This window comes from Felis catus, chromosome B3 (assembly GCF_018350175.1).
Source record: "Felis catus isolate Fca126 chromosome B3, F.catus_Fca126_mat1.0, whole genome shotgun sequence".
Taxonomy (NCBI): domain Eukaryota; kingdom Metazoa; phylum Chordata; class Mammalia; order Carnivora; family Felidae; genus Felis; species Felis catus.
Window position 1 is genome coordinate 54,111,353 of NC_058373.1, and position 21,175 is coordinate 54,132,527.

The window sequence follows — 21,175 nt, forward strand, 5'->3', positions numbered from 1 at the left end:
TTTAGAGAAGAGGTATGCCAACTATATTTGTGGTCTTGTTAAAAAGGATTTATGGAAGAGGAGTAATTTTAGATAGTCCTGGAAAGGTGAGTAAGCTTTGCTTAGGTGAAATAAACAGTAGTGATTACTCCAATTAGTCCTTTAGACATAGATAGCTCAGTCATGATCGCACTTGAATTTTTCTTGGACCTTGTGTAGGCCTGGGTATAATGGTGTTTTTGTAAACTTCCAAAGCATTTATTACATAAATCCAAGTTGAGAACCATTTCCTTAAAGCTACACATGAATAGATATATGTTTAATTGTTGAGATGGTCCTATGGAATGGAATATTCCAGAAAGCACACTGGACTGGGATTAGGAGTTGCAGGTTCTTTCTGTAGCTCTACCCTGACTGCTGGTGGAGGTCTTTGGCCTCCCTCCTCATCTGCCAAACAGGGAGGCTGGACTCTGTGTCTTCAAGCCCTTATGGTCTATGATGTAGCCAAGCAGGTACCACCCCCACCCCTCTAATTTGGGAAGGCAGGATCAGTGGTTGAATTGTGGGGGTGCTCCTCTTGCTTTCCCCATAAATATACTTCTCTCCTCCCCATACCAGCCCCACCCACAAGCACATGAGAGAAGCTCAATAAGGACATCTGAAAACTGTTTTCCTCTTTTCCTGAGAAACGCCATAACATCATCAATCTGTATTTGTTTTATTTCTAATGAAGGAAATGTGCCCCTCTTATTGGAAACACCTTGCAGAAAGAGGCAAGAGTCTCTCCCTGCAGCCTGGCAGCTGAGAGCAGAGCTGCCGGCTGCACCCCACCTGTCCCAACAGCCAAGACTGACACAGCCTCAAATGCTTTCCATACGAAAACCTTTGTGAAGTTTCCTGTGCACAGGGTGCAGACTGGGGCCCAGTTGCTGTCTCTGGCCAAGGTAATGCAAACCACATGCTTGGAGAGGAGTCAAGGCAAATATAGTTCCCCCAGAGGCCAAACATAAGTGGCACCTTCTTATCTTAGTCATGAACCCCTCTTCCATGGACCAGGCATTGGTCAAAAGTGTAGAATAATTGCAAACATCAGTCCTGAAAATCACTGTGCACTGGTTAGGCCACCTAATGCTCCTTAGAAGGCAGCTGTCCATTTTTACTCTTCGTAAACAGCAGAGGGGGCTGGAAATTAGAAGGAAGGTAGTACATGTGGGGGATTTCATTTGGCATCCTAACTTCTTAGTCGGAACTTACCAGGTAGGACAGACAGCCTGTGGCCTGGTCCTCGAGCTCTTTCCTAGGTCCTGAAGTGAGTTTCAAAGAGACATGTTGGGTATAGCTGGGAGCCAGGCTGGCTTGCTTCCCCTACTTGTCAGAGTTTTGAGAAGGGGCCTTTGGCTTGTCGCTGGGTGGTGGCATCCGCCATTCTGTGAATAGGACATCCTGCAAGGACAAAATTAGCAGTCCTAGAATCATCTAGAGAACAATCCCTGCCTTTCTGGTGATAATATTTCCTGTTACAGACTCCATTTGAGCTTCAGTTAAGCATAATGCCACAGGAGCTCAGCCTCTGGAAGCAGAATGAAGTCACTTCCTATGTCAGTTCGTTGCTTCTATATCTAACTCCATCATTTAACATCCTCAGAACCTCAGCTTCCTCATCTGTAAAATGAGAAGAATGATAGCCACTGCAGAGGGATTTTTCAAGGATTAGCTTATATAATACGCTCTGACGCCAGACTGCCAGGGTTTGAACCCCTCTCTACCATATTCCAGCTGTCAGGCAAGTTGGTTCTTCTCTCTCTGCTTCAGTTTTCTTATATGTAAAATGATAAGACTAGTAGGGTCTACCTCATGGGGCTGTTGTGAGGATTAAATGAGTTAATACTTATAAAGCTCCTGGAATAGTGGCTGGTACAGAATGTCGATTTGCTATGGAGCCCTGCTTTGGGGGTTCTCCAGACACACATACTGGAATCAATCACAATAAATTCTATATGTGGGTTGCTTTCCTCCATATAGCGTGGTAAATTCTTCAGCACTCATACTAAATTTTTTATGGCCATGAAACTGTTCTCCAGCCAGGTCAGCCAGAAGTGGTAGCTCCAAATTTTTGAGTCAGCACTAGAGTTCGGAAGGGTTAAAATTCTTAGATCACTCTCGCGGTCCGGGAGTTCGAGCCCCGCGTCAGGCTCTGGGCTGATGGCTCAGAGCCTGGAGCCTGTTTCCGATTCTGTGTCTCCCTCTCTCTCTGCCCCTCCCCCGTTCATGTTCTGTCTCTCTCTGTCCCAAAAATAAATAAACGTTGAAAAAAAAAATTAAAAAAAAATTCTTAGATCACTTTTGGCTACTGTTAGAAAAACACCGCCAATTTTCCTCTCTCTCAAGATGCTAGATTTTTTGTTTCAAATATGATTGTAGGTGTTTTTAATGGATGCATAATCTGCTAAAAAGTTGTCTTTTTTTTTTTTACCCTGAAGATCCTGAAGTGACTGCCAGTTATTATTATTACTAGGACTATGCACTCAGCCAGGGAAGGAACATGTATTCTCACCTCTCACTTCCTCCCTCTAGACTTCCTGGGATGATTCAGATGTGAGTCCACTGAGGTGTCATCCTGGCCCTGAGGAAAGAGAAGAAGGAGTTGTGGGACCAAGTGAATAGATCAGGGACATCAGGCTAGCAGCCCAGTCCCCATGGGAGAGCCCAGGATCAGCTGATCTTTCCACAGGAAGAGGAGAAACCACAGCAGCCCTCACTTTCCCTGGGCTCTCACTGAGTTTTGCTAAGTCATTCCTAGGTCTTGCCTCATGGAGAAAGATGTTACTACAGAAGCCAGAGAATGCATGCCTAGGGTCCCAGGCTCTGTGCTCAGACCAGGATGCTCTGTGATGGAGGCCTGCAGGAGGGGTAGGGTGGGGTAGAGAGGTTCTTGCTTCCCTCTGGCAGGTATGGAAGACGTTGAGTATCCACTTCAAAAAATAATTTCTCTTCTGGGGTCAGAAGAGGAGGACAGTAAGCAGTTTCTGATTGCTCCTTAGCATAATTGTTACTCTTTTCTCTAAAATTAGTCCATATCTTATTCCTAGAGAGATGGCCTTACTGCACACTTATTTATTCTAGAAGTAATGAAGGGCCCACTATATGCCAGACACAGTGCTAGGGAGTGCCCTCAAAGAGAATTTCATAAAATCTTAAATAATCACTATATAGTATTTTCAGCTTATAATATAAATGGGTTCAAAGTCCAATGTGGGCATAGTGAATGAAGAGATCACACAAGGCTTCAAGGAGGAAACAATGTTGGTGCTGAGCTATTGGTTCCCAGAAACAGACCCACCTGAGTCTGCTACTTGTGATCTTGGAGAAGTTATCTTCATCTTTCTGACTCTTGGTTTCTCCATCTGTAAAATGAAGATAATGGCACCATCTTTAAAGATTTTGTGTGTGGACTGAGATAAAATATATAGTGTGCCAGGAACACTGTAATTAACAAATGGTGGCCATTTTTAATCAGTGAAGATCTGCATATGTCTAAAAGTTCCATGGGAGGATTTTTTTTTTGGAAAAATTGTGGCACATTTGGAACTTAATGTGCATGTTTTTGTTTCATAGATGGTTGCATCTGAGTTTACAACCATGCAGTCAGGATCACTGAAGACTATTCCAAGATCCAATTAAATTTCAAGTATTCAGGAGTCAGTTCAGGAGGTGAGTCCTTGTACACATATGGCCAGAGTTCATGAACAAAGCTTTCATGGATGGGTTCACACACCACCTCTTCTGCCCATGGCAGAGGGCTGCTGCAGTAGTCTACCCTTACAGGAGGTCTTGTGGGATTATCCACACAGGCTGGATGCATCTTGAAGTTAGAGGAAGAGGAGAAGGAGATAGGATATCTCAGCAAGGCTACAGGACATTCCATTCATAATCCATGTGGTTCTTTCTGTGGAAAACTCTGATTCCATAGTGGGTGAAGGGTCTCCTATATAATGGCCCTTCCCCAAACTGTTCAACTAGTATCTATGCAGCATGATATGTATCTGTGTGAGTCACATGTGCTTGCCATCTCTATCATTTCTGTATAAAATGAGAAGAGCAGTAGGATCCCTGAGAGAATGGTGGCGCTAAGCTACTCAGTACAGAATTCCTTATAAGTATTCTTGGTTCCTTCTGCTTCTGCCATCTTTCATGAGTTTCATGGGACCCTGTCTCCATTTTTATTTTTTTGAGATTTCTTCCTCACCTCTTGTGATCCAGACTGTACAACATCTTTAAGAGCCTGATACTCACTTAACCAAAAAGGGTCTTGACAGTGGTCTTGGGTGTAGCCAAGACTCAGTGGGGTTCATGCTTCACTCATCTCCCCTTCCCCCCTTAGGGTTTAATTGTGAGTTAGGGATTTATTATTTTACGTGCACTATATTGTTGTGATTTAGAGACTGTTGTGTTCTCAATGATAAGTCTCCAACTAGAATACACACTCTTTGTGGTCAAAGGGCCATATCTTTTCATTCCTTCATGGTCCTGATTTTTTAATGTTTTTTTTTATTTATTTTGAGAGAGAGGTGGGGGGATAGAGAGCATAGGGACAGAGAGAGAGAATGCCAAGCAGGTTCCATGCTGTCAGCACAGATCCCAACATGGGGCTCAGTCCCACAAACTGGAGGTGGATGCTTAACTGACTGAGCCACCCAGGCGCCCCAGTCCTGACTTAAGGGTGTCATCAAAGCAAGTCTCAAAAAACAACTCCCTAAAATAGGGCCCAAGAATATTTGACACCTGTTTGGCTGTAATGCTACCAAAAGAGTGCAGTTGTTCCAGGAAATTTCTGGATATTCCTGAAAATTGGCCTAGAATAGGATAGGATAAGGTCTGGCCCTCACCCACCTCTCTATTCATCTCACATCACACCCCACCTCTGTCTTTAATCTCGAGATTTACTGGCTCTCTTTGAGCACTTCAAAGATGCTAGTTTGCACACACTGTTCCCTTTGTCTGGAATGCTTCACCTTCTCCCTCCATCCCCCATTCCCTCCTCACTTTTGCTAAGTTAACTCCCACTAACCCTTGAGAATTTGCCTCAGTTACCACTTTTTCAGAGAGTGTCTCCTCATTTCCCTCACTCAGTAAAATCCCTTTATTTCTAATATTCTTGCAGCACATTTACCTTTCCTTTAGGGAACTTAATACCTAATAGGTTTGCTATGTAATTGACTGGTGTCAATATCAAACTTCCTCTCTACATGGTAAGCTCCATGAGAGCAGGGCTTGTGTCTATTATTTATTCATTGCTTTATCCTTGGTACCTAGCATGTAATAGGTACTCAATAAATCTTTCAAGTGAATTACTTAAAATTAATGTTGACATTTAAATCATCTGCAATTATTTAAAAAAAATAAATCATCTGCACTTATTTAATGAACATCTACAATTGGAGAATGTGCTGAGGCTAATTGGTGATAAGGAAAAATAAAAATGTTATGAGCTATACAGGTGCTACCAGAAGAAATGATATTGAGTAATGACAGAGCGGACTAAGAGCAGGCCAAGAGAATATGGAAACTGAACAATGCTATAAAGCAATGTACACAGAATGGAAGGGGCTTAACTCATGAGGGTGAAGGAAGGCAGGTAGGGCTGGTGATGGAACTAATGTGTTGCAATGTCAACTTAGTGGCCTAATTGAGTTAAAGCCTGTGTGTTACTTCTCAACTGCTGCATAACAAATTACTCTAAAACTTAGTGGCTTAAAACAACACTTATGATTTTACAGTTTCTGTGGTCATGGCTTAGTTGCGTTCTCTGCTCTTGGTCTCTCACAAGGCTGGAGTTACAGTCTCATCTGAAGACTTGACTGGAGAAGTTTCCATTTCCATATCCATGTAACCTCACTTAAATGGTTGTTGGTGGTATTCAGTTCCTTGTGAGTCATTGGACTGAGGGCCTTGGTTCCCCACTGGCTGGTGGCCAGAGGCCTCCTTTAGTTCCTTAGCTTACAGAACTACCTAATGGGTAGTTCACAAGGCAGCTGGCTTCATGAAAGTGAGCAAGTAAGAGGGCAAAGAGAGTACAACTGAGGGACTAAGAGCAAGACAGGAGTCATAGCCTTTTGTAACCTAATCTTAGAAGTAACATATTTTTTGGCATATTCCGTGATTTAGAAGTCACTAGATTCAGACCACACTCAAAGTGAGGGGTTTACAAAGAAGGCAGAGATCAGTGGGGAGGGCAGTGCATTTTCGATATTGCCTAGCTCAGTCTATGATGACTGGTGCCAATTAGAACTAGAAAGAAGAAAATTATTATGCTTATGTTGCAAGGGTTATAAATTGTGTTAAGGCTAATTAGCAGGCATAAGAGACAAGGTCAACTAGGAGAACATGGCTCAAAGTCTTGCACATGGTAGAAATTCAAGTGGAAATGCTATGATGAAGCATTACTTTCTGCTTGGGTCCTGTCTTAGGAAGTCTCTCCCAGGCAGAGAGCAAATTGTGAAAAAAACAGGAACAGATGCAGAGGAGACAAGTAGAATTTTGAGATAGGTACACTTACCAAACTCATGAGAGCAGACATAAGCAACATGTCTGTTGTTCTTGGACCTCACAAGATTCCTGCCACATTCCAACACTTACCTCCTTTGTAGTCCTTCTCCAGCCACTTTTGAGAGTCAAGAGTTCAAGTCATGTGAGGGAATGTAAAAGTATTTTGTTGCCCCCCCCAAGATGGTATTCCTACTGTCATTAGGGACTGTGTTTATTTTGTTAACTCTCTCCTGAAAATGAATGGCTAATAAAACCATGACCAAAAAGGGTGAAGACTGAGTAAGTCACCTCACACAGACAGCAGAAAGCTTTAGGAAAGAAGCACCAGTGTTTTGATGACAATATTTTCTACTGTGATTTCTTCTTACTGTGGAAAAGAATTGTGTGTATAAATCTTTCTCCCCAAGCAGTGTCGTGGCTTCCCAGGGTTATCGGAGCTGGATTTGATTCAGATGAGATCGTATGCACTGCAGCATGCAGAGAGAATTGTAACTGGACATCAAAGGAGGAATTCAGAATGGTTATAGGAAAATTGTGCTTCTTCCCGTTGTCTGCCAATTAATACATTGGCCCCATCAAAAGGACACGGATTAAAGTCTGGAAGATGAGCTTGGAGACGGGAGGCTGCACTCTGGCTTCTGTGACAAGTGGGTAGCCTGCAGGTTTTGAGAAGAAGTGAAGTGAAACCAAATTTATGGTTCACTTTGCAAATAGTAGAGGATCACCTAGATCAAAGAGAAACAATCTGGAGGAGTATGCCTCCTAGTTTTGGAGCCATAAGAATTCCATTTATATTTTTACAAGGATTGAAACATTAGAACCTGAATGCTGGTCCCTGCCATGGAGTGGGCCTTTGGGTCTCTTTCTGGATAGAACATACCAAATGTCTGCATTCTTTAGGTGCCCTGGATTCATTTAGATCTCATGCCCTTCAGTCTCCTTACTACAGTTCCTAAGGAGAAGGGTGTAGTGTTGGAGAAGGGGCTATGAGCTCTGGGATCTGATTTCAGCTCTGCATTGATTCATATGGCAGTCTGGGGCAAGTGATTTAACTACTTCTGTGAGCCTGGGATTTCTCACTCTGTAAAATGAGGAAAATAATATCCACACTTTTCACTCCTTACAGAATTACCATGGAGATTAAATAGGACATTATAGGTAAAAGCTACTTTATAAAATATATGAGCCAACTCTTTCCCCATGGTCATCTTCACTTCACTGATTTCTTATTCACCCACTTATTTGTCTAGCCATTTATTCATATGATCTCCCTTTCTCTGTAATTGACTTAAAAATATTTTTCATTTCTTCTTTCTCTCACATTTATCCTTACTTTTGCACTTTTACTCTGTTCCTTAAGTATTCCTTTATTCGTTAACCTTTCATCCTCTTTACTTCTTAGTCTCTCCCATTGTCTGTCTTGACTTACTGGTCAGTCCCTGCCCTCCATTCCCTGACTCTTTCCTGTGTCCATTTTACTCCTTCCCAATGCCATATTCCATCCCAAGTTACCCCAACCTCCCATCTCACTTTTGGGCTAACCTTTGTACTGGGAAGCATCTTCGAAGAGCCCTGCCCCAGCATCATGACTATTAGCTGTATGTTGGTTTCCTTATCTGAGAAATGAGTATACTCACGAACAGATTATGATACTATGACTATATATCCCCCTTTTGCTGATGAAAAAGACCTACTTTAACTATATTTGTTAAAATTATGAGCTTAGCATATAATAATAGATTAAAAACTATGGAGCATTTATAGTATGTAGACACTATTTAATTCATTTAGTTATACAAAATAAGCCCTGTAAGATAGATTTTATTTGAGGCTCAAATGCAATAAATAACATTTCCAGGATTCTGTGGCCAGAATTAAAAGCCAGGTCTGTGCTGTATGTACTCTATCTTGAAAGAGCAGATGCACAGATCAAACAATGACATTAAGACAACTATGGAATGCAAGAGGACTAAGTCAGCAGGATTGATCTATTTCTAAGAACCTAAATGGTCAACAGAGGATATGCCAAGATTAGGGATTTATCTTTCCTCAGGATTAGGGCTGCCAGATTTATAAAAATACATATCACCCAGTAAATTCGAATTTCAACTCAAACAGCAAATATTTTTAGTATAAGTATGTCCCATGTAATATTTGGGACATACTTATACTAAAAAAAAATCATTCATCTGAAATTCAAGTTTAACTAGGAAACCTGTATTTTATCTATATGCTAACTAATTTGGATGTAACTTAAAAAAATTTAAAATAAAAAAACCCAAATAATCCAATTTAAAAATGGACAGAAGACATTAATAGGCATTTCTCCAAAAAAGACAGCCAGATAGATGCCAACAAACACATGAAAAAGATGCTCAATATCACTCATTATCAGGGAGATGCAAATCAAAACTACAATGAGATATTACCTCACACCTGTGAGAATGCCTAAATAATAAACACAAGAAACAACAAGTGTTGGTGAGGATGTGGAGAGAAGGGAACCCTCTTGTGCTATTGGTGGGAATGAAAATTGGTGCAGCCATTGTTGCAAACAGTATGTGGGTTCCTCAAAAATTAAAAATAGAACTACCCTATTACCCAGAAATCACGCTATTTGGTATTTACCCCCAAAATACAAAAACACTAATTCAAAGGGATACATACACCCTTATGTTTATTGCAGCATTACTTACAATAGCCAAAATATGGAAGCAGCTGACGTGTCCAATTGATAGATGAATGGATAAAGATGTGGTACACACACACACACACACACACACACACACACACACACACACACTGGAATATTTCTCAGCCATAAAAAAGAATGAAATCTTTCCCTTTTCAACGACATGGATAGAGCTAGAGAGTATAATGCTGAGTGAAATAAGTTAGTTATAGAAAGACAAATACCATATGATCTCACTCATATGTGGAATTTAAGAAACAAAACAAATGGACAAAGGAAACGAGAGAGACAAACCAAGAAACAGACTCTTAATTATAGAGAACAAACTAATGGTTACCACAGTAATAGAGGGAATGGGGGAAACAGGGGGTGGGGATTAAAGATTACACTTATCATAATGAAAAACAATAACATAAAATGATTTAACAAATAAAGAACCTTTAAAAATTGAGGAAAAATACAAAATATTATAGTAAATAGGCAAAATATATAGATGACTCACAAAAGGAAATAAAATGACCCTTACATGCAAAAAGATGTTCAGTCTCATAATAAGTAAAATCCAAATTAAAATTATACTGATAATCTCACCTAGCAGATTGGCAAAAATTCAATATCTTAGAAATTCACTGTTTCGGCGACGCTGTGTGGAAACAGGCTCTCTCATACATTGATGGTAGAATGCAAAAGGGTATATTTTCCCATGAGGAGGAATTTCAAAACATGTAATAAAACTTCATTATGCATTTACCCTTCAACCAGTAATACTAATTCTAATAATTTACTCTGAACATATATATACAACAATACAAAAATACATATAAACAAAGTTATTCAATGCAGCATCATTTATAATTACAAAGTATAAAGAACTACCTAAATATCTAAGTGTAGGAGTTTAGTTGAAAGATCCATTTACATTATGTAGTAGTATATAGCTATAAACAAGAGTTAGGATGTCTCTATGAACAAATATGATATAATTTCCAGGACATAACATTAAGTAAAAAAAGTAAAGAACATACAAAGTATGTTAATATCTGTGTGAAAAAAAAAGAAAAAAAGTTTGACTTTGTAAAGCATGTAAATGTTCTACATATTCAAAAATTAAAATGAAATCAGTAAGAAGAGGAAGGAAAGAGCTAACTGAAAGTAGAAAGGAACAAATTGTATTTCAAATAAATATGATAATCACACTGTAGGGAGAAGGAAAGAAGGAAGGAAGGAAGTTATATACATCTAACCATTTTATGCTCTGTTCAAAGGACCAAGAATTAAAGATGCCCCAGTAGCAAAGATCATATCTGAAACCCAAATCTTGATCTCTAACACCAATATCCACTAAAAGTAATCAAGACTCTCTGGATAAATGACTGACTCCAGGAATGGGGCAGAATAGGCAAAAGATGAGCCTGGAACATCTTGTTATTCTAGAAAATAAAAAGGCATTTTTTAAAAATTAGGAGGTCATGACACAAGGACTAATGTGCTAGCTGAAAAGAATTACAGCTAGCCAAATCTGGGATAATTTGAGCATCATTAAGTACAATGATGAATTATAAATCACTGATAAAAATTAAAATTCATGAGTCCATACTGATAATATATAAATAAATGCAAGTAAATTTATGAACACAAATATTTTACTATATACCCACAGTCTTGGACAAGGTTGAGTATGAGAGGTGAGGCAGGAAGAATTGCAAACAAATTCTGAACCCTTTTTAATACTATTTCTGCAATCATTTAGGGACATCGAATGCTTACTAGGTCCCAAGTTTTGTGTTAAATATTAACCTGACCTACGTGATTCTCACAATGACATATTTTACAGATGAGATAAACTAGCCTCAGAGATACTAGAAAAACTTGCCCAGTATCATAATAAATGGAGGAGGCATGATTTTACACTTTTCCCACTAAGTCATGTCACATCCCAAAAGAACAGAACGATTTCTGAATAAAAGCATTTTATAAATGGGGTTTCTTTTTTCTCGCCTTTCTTTCTCAGGGATGCACTAAAGGGCTAAGGGTGATGTTAAATTTCCATGGTCAAGAACAAGAAAATTAAAATAATGATCTAAGAATAAATTTAATTGGTTCTCTTGGGTTTACAAACCATGGTCCACCAACTTCTTAAAATCTCTAGGTGGAATTTCCTAACTTTCCCCAGGAGATGGTAACTGTACAAAAGAGAAATCCCTAAAGCCAAAAGGCTGGGTTCCATCCCTGATGGTGCAGTTTACTGTTTGTAAAAGGGTACCTCATTGGATTGTTACAGGGGTTAAATGAGATAATGTACACATAAGCACATGTTGGTGTAAGTATTGCTGCTTCCCTCAGGTCTCTGTGCTTCCCAACTCATCCCAACCCTTTCCTTTTCTTAACTCATTAAGAACAAAACAAACTTTAAAAACGAGGTCTATGAAAGCAAAGACCTCAGTGAGTGAAATCCAGTGACACCCACTGTGTCCTCCAACAGAATGTGCAGAGTGTTCTTTTCTCAGCAAGGAGTCAATCAACTGCAATTAGGTCAAGAATTCTAAGGTTCTAGAAAGAATAAAGGGGCAGAGGCTTGACAGCAATTTTCTCCAAAGCCTAAAGTCTTGAACCAGATGTGGTTAGTCTGCTTCGAGGACTGAAGTCCTCATCTTGGTTCTGTCACTAACCACTACATGTCATAACCTCCCCTTTCTTGACCTCAGTCTCATCATCTGTAACTGAAGGCAGGTGCTATACTTCTTGAGACCATGTTAATCATAGTCTTGTTCTCAGATCACCTCTAGCTGAATCAGTTGGTCTACTCGTTAAAACACATATATTCCTCACATCCCACCTTGTGGCTCCCAAATTAAAAACTCCTTGGCAAAGGATTTGGATTCTGCATTTTTATCCCCTTCCACCAAGATAAATTCTAATGCACACAAATTTGAGAATTACTGACTTAAGTGCCTTTTCAGATAAAGAATTACATGGTATAGGTCAGTGATTTTTAAACTTTAATGAATCCCTAAAATGCAGGGGGCTTGCTCTGCATTACTGCTAATCTCCCAACTGCTGTTGCTGGTTGTTCCTAGATCACACTCTAAGTAGCAAAGCTTTATGTGATACTACGCAGTCCTGTAGTAGGTTGATTTCCTCTTTGGGATGAAAAGAATATAGATAAGAGTAAAGGGTGGAAGAAGGATATAAGCATGGATAGTAACCCCAAAGATTTTCTTGGCTTGAGTATAGACTTAGCTGATTGATGGATCACCTTTGGTCCCTATGACAGAGAAGTCACAAATTTGGAGACAGACAACTTGGTTATGTCCCCACTCTGTCACTTCCTAGTTATGCAGCCTGCAGAGAGTGATTTAAGTTTTTAGAACCTTAAGTTATGAATCTATAAAGCAGAGATCACAAAATACCCTCCTTACAGAGTTGTTATGAGCACTAAATGTGATCATATATATAAAATTCCCAGCCCAGTGCAACAATATCTGTCCCTCTAGGTTTTCTGGGGATCCTCCCTAAGCCTTTACTTAGCCCATGTATGGGACTGCTCACAGGAGCCTGCTCTCTCTCATAGATACCACTACCTGGAGGGCAGCCACTTCTCCACCATGAGAAAACTTGACTTTCCCAGGCCGCTGAGTGATTAATCGCACAGCTGCTTTCCCAGACTTGGAAGGTTGATGGCAATGCTGCCAGAGGCAGATGGGAGAGCTAGAGTCCAGTCACTCATCAGTGATGTTCAGCGGACACATTTATAAGGCTTTTTACACTTTTCTGGCATCCTCCATGATCAGCCAGACACCAAAGGCTGCCTACTGCACACCACATGCTGGCAAAGAAAGCTGTGTGCACACATGCTGGCCAGGTCCCAGCACAGCTTATTCTTTCTCTTCTGCTTCCTTTCATTACTTTCTATGTGGTTGTGATCAACATGCCACCTGACTTTTCATGCCAAGTCCTTTAAATTTTTTTGACAGGCACTGCTGTCCCTTTCTCCCCGAATAACTCACTAAACAAGAGTTGCAATAATATGAACTTAATGTGAAGCATTTTCATCTCTCTTCATAATCATTTAAAGGGGTTATCAACAGAATATTTCTTTAGCAATTGCAATTTGCTTACCAGCATCCCAGGTCCCCGAGGGAACCTGTAACCAAATCATCTTGGTAAGTTGCTTGGTCAGGCTACAGGAAGCAAACCATGAGAGTGGCTTTCTTTTTCCGTTTTCTTTTTTTCTTTCTTGTGTTGTCCTTAAGTTTGACTGTGTATTGGAATCACCTGGAGAGCTTTTAAAGCAATACTGATCTCTGAATCCAATACCAGAGATTCTGACTTAATTGATCTGGATGGTACTTGGACATTGGGAATTTTAAAAACAGCCAAGATTGAGGATCACTGTCTTAGGAATAAAACTACACAGAATTTTCCTGTATTGTCTCAGTTTTTTATCACCATTTGTTTTCAAGAGCACCCTTTAAAAATTTTTTCACCAAAATAATCTGTCAAACCTCAAAACAACCACTTGAAACAGTCTGAATGTGTATATTAGTTTATTTGCACATTTGTATGTTATCTTCAGTTTGAATATTTTTTAAAAATGGAGCTCTCAGAGAGGTTAAGTAACTTGTCCTGAGATAGACAGCTGATAAGGGCAGAAATAATTCTTTTTTATTTTTTTAAATTTTATTTATTTTATTTTTTGTTTTTTTTAACTTATATACAAATTAGTTGGATATAGCATGTAGTGAAACAATGATTTCAGGAGTAGATTCCTTAATGCCCCTTACCCATTTAGCCCATCCCCCCTCCCATGACCCCTCCAGTAACCCTCAGTTTGTTCTCCATATTTATGAGTCTCTTCTGTTTTGTCCCCCTCCCTGTTTTTATATTATTTTTGCTTCCCTTCCCTTATGTTCATCTGTTTTGTCTCTTAAAGTCCTCATATGAGTGAAGTCATAGGATTTTTGTCTTTCTCTAATTTCACTTAGCATAATACCCTCCAGTTCCATCCAAATTGCAAATAGTTGCAAATGGCAGGGTAGGGTAAGTTCAAATAGGGTAGTTCTATTTTTAGTTTTTTGAGGAGCATCCATACTGTTTTCCAGAGTGGCTGCACCAGCTTGCATTGCCACCAACAATGCAAAAGAGATCCTCTTTCACCACATCCTCACCAACATCTGTCGTTGCCTGAGTTGTAAATGTTAACCATTCTGACAGGTGTCAGGTGGTATCTCATTGTGGTGTTGATTTGTATTTCCCTGATGATGAGTGATGTGAAGCATTTTTTCATGTGTTGGTTGGCCATCTGGATGTCTTCCTTGGGGGAAGTGTCTATTCATGTCTTTTGCCCATTTCTTCACTGAATTATTTCTTTTTTGGGTGTTGAGTTTGATAAGTTCTTTATAGATTTTGGATACTAACCCTTTATCTGATATGTCATTTGCAAATATCTTCTCCCATTCTGTCAGTTGCCTTTTAGTTTTGCTGATTGTTTCCTCCACTGTGCAGAAGCTTTTTATTTTGATGAAGTCCCAGTAGTTTATTTTTGCTTTTGCTTCCCTTGCCTCCAGAGACATGTTGAGTAAGAGTTGCTGCAGGCAAGATCAAAGAGGTTTTTGCCTGCTTTCTCCTCGAGGATTTTGATGGCTTCCTGTCTTACCTTGAGGTCTTTCATCCATTTTGAGTTTATTCTTGTGTATGGTCTAAGAAAGTGGTCTAGGTTCATTCTTCTGCATATCACTCTCCAGTTTTCCCAGCACCACTTGCTGAAGAGACTGTCTTTATTCCATTGGATATTCTTTCCTGCTTTGTCAAAGATTAGTTGGCCATACTTTTGTGGGTCCATTTCTGGGTTCTCTAGGGCAGAAATAATTCTTAAATCCATGAGTTCTGGCTCCCATTATTCTTTCTATTACTTTGTAACTCCCTTAATTCAGTTTGTCATTGAATATCATTCATTGGACCATAATACATCTCTACTCTAGACTGTATAAACATTCAAAACAAAAACTCTCTGATTTCCTTATTAGCAGATTTAATATTAATAAAGAAGGAACAGCAGCATGAATGAGAAGACAGGGCGTTCCTGGTTTGGTGGTTGATACATGCACCTGACATATGTAATGTGTTAAGTGTCAAAAGACATTCAGCATGGGACTATTTATTGGGGAAGTCAATGTATGCCAGTCAAAGGCTGGGGACCCAAACTTATCCTGATAAATCATCTTGGGAAATACATCACAGCATTCTTTCCTCTGTGATGAAATACATTCCAAGTTCTCTGGAAGGTTGTACAGATCCTCATCTGAAGACAGAATCATCTTTTGATTCTCATAAATGTAGAGGTAAATTGAAGAGTGGCTTCTCTTCCAAACTGGCAGAATACTACATTGATCTAGATCCTCCGTGCCTGAGTTATTTTTTACTTGACAGGAAATAACACAAATATTTTTTAAAGCTATAACTCTTTGGAGATGTGTTACCATTTTTTCCTGTAACTCCTTGAGTGTTTTATTATCCTTACCAGGATGGAATGGAACAGGACTGGCTAATAAAATGGATTCTTGACAATCTCTCTGAACCTTATCAGGGAGCCCAAAGTTTAGGTGTCATGCTTCTGTCTCAGGCCAATGCCGCGGCTAATAGGAAGCTTATGGTCAAAGGGTACCTACTGATCCATGAATAATTACGGGACAGAAACTTAATTGGCTTAGGGTTGCTCATGGCTTTGGTCCAGTTAGGCTTCAACAGACATTTGGGCTGCAGAAAGACACTATCCAATTAAACCACTGGACATTCTTTTTTTTTTTTTTAATGTTTATTTATTTTTGAGAGACACAGCATGAGTGAGGGAGGAGCTGAGACAGAGGGAGACACAGAATCTGAAGCAGGCTCCTGGCTCTGAGCTGTCAGCACAGAGACCAACATGGGGCTTGAAGCCACAAACCGTGAGTTCATGACCTGAGCTGAGGTCGGCGCTTAACTGACTGAGCCACCCAGGCACCCCAAACCAATGGACATTCTAAAAAAAAATTTTTTTTAAATTTTTATTTAGTGTGTGTGTGTGTGTGTGTGTGTGTGTGTGTGTGTGTATGAGAGAGAGAGAGAGAGAGAGAGAGAGAGAGAGCACGCGCAGGGGAGGGCAGAGAGAGAGGGAGACACAGAATCTGAAAACGGCTCCAGGCTCTGAGCTGTCAGCACAGAGCCCAATGAGGGGCTCGAACCCACGAACCGTGAAATCATGACCTGAGCCAAAGTCAAACACTTAACCCACTGAGCCACTCAGGTGCCCCTAAACCACTGGCTATTCTAAAAACAGTTGTTTGAATTAATTCCAACATATAGTTTTCAACCATTCTATTACTCTAATCAGTTTGTATATGTGGGACTACAAACATAAATGAAATTATGGATATAGCCACAGATGAAGAATAGAGTATGCACATTAAGTTCACAAATGAAACTGTTAGAATTCTAAAATCACTCTAAAAGACTAAGAGTTTTGGACCTAAAAAAAAATAAAAGGACCCTAGAAGGTACCAAACCTAACAAATTTATCTATAATTGACAATACAATCATAATCTGGTATCTCTTCATAGTTTCTCAGTCTCAGAAACCTTGGACGGTCTCCAAATGCAGACATGGCAAATTCCCTTTTGAAATGATAACCATTTGACAGAACCAGCTACAAAATTTGTGGGGCTCACTGCGAAATGAAAGTACAGACCCTTTGTTAAAAACTCATTGAGAATTTAAAGACAGGACTTTCAAGGAAGATGATGGAATAGGAAAATCCTAAGCTTACCTTGTCCAACAGATACAACTAGATAACATTTCATCAGTGTAAATAACCCAGAAAATGACCTGAAGACTGGCAGAACACACTCTCCATAACTAAATGTAGAGAAGAGGCTACATCAAAGAGGGTAGAAAGGGCAGAGACACCATTGGGAGCCAAACAGAGGGAGGGATGCCATGGGCCTGAGAAGTAAAGAGGACTAAACCTCCACACCAGGTACCACAGGCATGGAAGACCTGCATGGAGAAGACAAATCCCCATATTATTTGGCTTTGAAAGCCAGAGGGACCTAACAGTCAGTGGGGCTTAACACCTGGAACATTAAAAATCAGTGGGAGCAGCTCTGGGAAAGCCAGAAGGGCAGAGTCCCTACTTTTAAAGAGACAGCACAACAAACAGTCCCACAGGATATAGGATAGAAGCAGCAGTTTGAAAATGCCTGGGGAATATTAGAAGGAGATTTATTTACTAATCTCAGAGCATGTGCTACAGGGGCAGGGATTTTGGGGATCTCTAAGAACAAAGAATTGGTGGGCACTATTTCCCTCTCTCATACCCCGGCTACATACACAGACACCTTTGGGAACCAGTGCAAATCCAACACTCTACTGAACTTGCTAACAACCTGCCCATCCCTGTGCTCCTTCTGTAGATCCACCCTCTCCAACTGGGCATGCCTCGGCACAATTTTTCCTGGGTAACTGTAGATCCCCTTGACAACAGACCAGAGTGGGTCTTGTTGGCATTGTGCACCCCATCCTTGCATAATCCTATGACCTACCCCTTTTAATCCCCTTGGCTAGAGCCCACCCAAAGTGGTGCCATAAGACTGGCAGTGTAAAAGCAGCCCCAGCAGGGGCCAACACGTCTCCAAAGTGACTCCCACCCCCAGGAGGAGGGGAAAATAACCACCCACACCAGGCCAACTATGGCCCCAGCAGTTAGCTTGGGGCAGACAGCTGTTCTGAATGCAGACGATACCCATTAACAATAGTTTCTAGGGAGACAACACAGGGAGAGTGCCCCACAGCTCAGTGCTACTGCATCTTTGGAAAATGTCTAGCCCAACTCAACTCAAGTCCAGGGGGCCTTCAAAAGGCCCAATAACAATACAGGGACCAAACATTGCCAATAGGCAAAGAGGGTCATTACAGATGACTGGACTGAAGGCAAAAGTGGCTTAGCCACAACAGTAGGGTGCAAACAACACATATAGGAGATATCTCTGAAGCACCAGGGTCTGGTGAACAGGAAACATGGCACTACAAGTCCCTAAAGGACCTCTTCCTCATAACGCCACTACTTTCAAGAGCAGGGAACATAGCTGACTTTCGAAACACATAGAAACAGAGAGTTAGCAAAATGAGGAGACAGAGAAATATACCCCAAATGAAAGAACATGACAAAATCACAACAAGGGAGCAAAATGAAACAGAGATAAGAATGCCTGACAGACAACTTAAGAAGTGGTCATAAGGATACTCGCTGGACTTTAGAAGAGTGGAGGACCTCAGTGAGGCCCTCAACAAAGACATAGAAAACATAAAAAAGAATCAATCACAGGTAAAGAGCTCAATAACTGAAATTAAAAATACACCAGATGGAATAAATAGTATATTAGAGGAAGCAGAAGAATGGATCAGTGACCTGGAGGAAATAGTAAGGGAAAGCAATCAAGCTGAACAAGGAAAAAAAATTAAAAATGAGAACAGGCTAAGTGAACTCAGCAACACCATCAGGTGTATTAACATTTGCATTATAGGGACCACAGAAGAAGAAGAGAGAAAAGGAGGCTGGAAATTCATTTGAAGAAATAAAGCTGAAAACTAATAACATCTTGGGAATGAAACAGAAATTCAGACCCAGAAAGCACAGAGAGACCACAACAAAATCAACTGAAAGAGGTCCACACCAAAACACATAGTAATTAAAATGGCAAAAAGTAGTGGTAAAGAATGTTAAACTCAGAGGAAAAAAAAAAACCGGTTACATACAAGAGAGACCCCATAAGGCCACCAGCTGATTTCCCAGCAGAAATTCTGCAGACCAGAAGGGAGTGGCACAATATATTCAAAGCACTGAAAGAAAAATACCCTGTAGCCAAGAATACCCTATCCAGTAAGGCTATCATTCAGAAGAGAGGAGAGATAAAGAGATTCCCAGACAAACAAAAGTTAAAAAGATTCATTACTAGCCCTATAAAAAATGTAAGAGTACTCTTTGAGTGGAAAGGAAAGGCCATAAGTAGGAGTAAGAAAAGTAGGAAGCACAATAGCAGTAAAAATAAGTATATCTAAAAAAAAAGTCTCTTGACTGCAAGGGATTCACAAAATAAAAGGATATAAAGTATGAAATCATATGCCTAAAACATAGGGAGGAAGAAGAGTAAAGAATGGGTTCAAACTTAAGTGACCATCAACTTAATATAGACTGTTATATGCATAACACATTTTATATAAACTTAATGATAACCACAAATCAAAAACTGGTAATAGATATGCAAAAAACAAAGAGAACAGATTCCAAGTATATCACTAAATAAAGCCAACAAAGTGTGAAAGAACAGAGCACGGGAGGAAAGGAACAGAGAACTACAAAAACCACCATAAAACAAGTAAAATGGCAATGAGTTCATACCCATCTATAGTTACTTTGAATGTAAAGAGATTAAATACTCTGATCAAAAGACACAGGGTGATGGAGGGGCACCTGGATGGTTCAGTTGGTTAAGTATCCTACTCTTAGTTTTGGCGCAGGTCATGATCTTACGGTGTGTGAGTTCAAGCCCCATATAGGGCTTTGCAAGGACAGTGCAGAGCATGCTTGGGGTTCTCTCTCCCTCTCTCTCTGCCCCTCCCTGCTTCTCACTCTTTCTCTTACTCTCTTACTTGCTCTCTCTCTCTCAAATTAAATAAATAAACTTAAAAAAAAATCAAAAGATATATAGGGTGATGGAATGGATAAAAAGGCAAGGCCCATCCATACACTGCCTACAAGAGACTCATTTCAGACCCAAAGATGACTACAGATTGATAGTGAAAGGATAGAAAAACAATTATCATGCAAATGGAAGTGAAAAGAAAGTAGGAGTACTTCTATTGGGCAAAATAGACTTTAAAACAAAGACTGTAACAAGAGACAAAAAAGACACTACACAGTCCAACAGGAAGATATAACAATTATAAATATTTATGCACCCAACATGCAAGCACCCAAATACACAAAACAGCTAATAACAAACATAAAGGAAGTAATCAGTAGTAATACCACAATAGTAGGGGACTTTAACACCCCACTTACATCAGAGGATGGACCATTCAAACAGAAAATCAACAAGGAAATAGTGGCTTTAAATGACACATTGGATCACATAGATCTGATATATTCAGAACATTCCATCCTAAAACAGTAGATTACACAATTGTCAAGTGCACATAGAACATTCTCCAAAGCAGATCACATAGTAGGCCACAAAAGAAGTCTCAACAATTTAAAAAGATTGAAATCATGGGGCACCTGGGTGGCTCAGTTGGTTAAGCATCTGACTTCGGCCCAGGTCATGATCTCGCAGTTTGTGAGTTCCAGCCCCACATCAGGCTCTGTGCTGACAGCTCAGAGCCTGGAACCTGTTTTGGATTCTGTGTCTCCCTCTCTCTCTGCCCCTCCCCAACTTGTGCTCTGTCTCTCTTGCTTGAAAAGATAAATAAAATATTTAAAAAAATCTCTTAAAGATTGAAATCATGCCATGCCTCTTTTCTGACTGCATACTATGAACTAGAAATCAACCACAATAAAAAGTCTGGAAAAAAACACAAATACATGAAAGCTAAATAACATTATACTAAACAATGAACCAGTCAATCAAGAAATTGAAGAAATTAAAAAATTCATGGAGATAAGTGAAAATAAAACACATTGATCCAAAATCTTTGGGATGCAGCAAAAGCTTTCTAACAGGCAAGTTTATAGCAGCAATATAGGCCTATCTCAAGAAGCAAGAAAAATCTCAAATAACCAACCTAACCTTACAATCAAGAGACCTAGTAAGGAACAAAACCCAAAACCAGAAGAAGGAAGGAAGTAATAAACATTAGAGCAGAAATAAATGAAATAGAAACTAAAAACAAACAAACAAAAACCACCATAGAACAGATCAATGAAA

General features: G+C 39.9%; 1 long non-coding RNA gene across 1 annotated transcript in view; it reads right to left on the minus strand.

Moving 5' to 3' along the window:
- Window positions 1-21,175, minus strand: part of LOC102900762 — a 105,966-nt gene that overhangs the window by 21,518 nt on the left and 63,273 nt on the right. The window contains exons 6-8 of the long non-coding RNA XR_002742941.2: window positions 3,320-3,383; window positions 2,534-2,602; window positions 1,234-1,422 (exon numbers count right to left, since the gene is read on the minus strand). This is a non-coding gene — a long non-coding RNA (uncharacterized LOC102900762). The remainder of the gene's footprint in view (window positions 1-1,233; window positions 1,423-2,533; window positions 2,603-3,319; window positions 3,384-21,175) is intronic.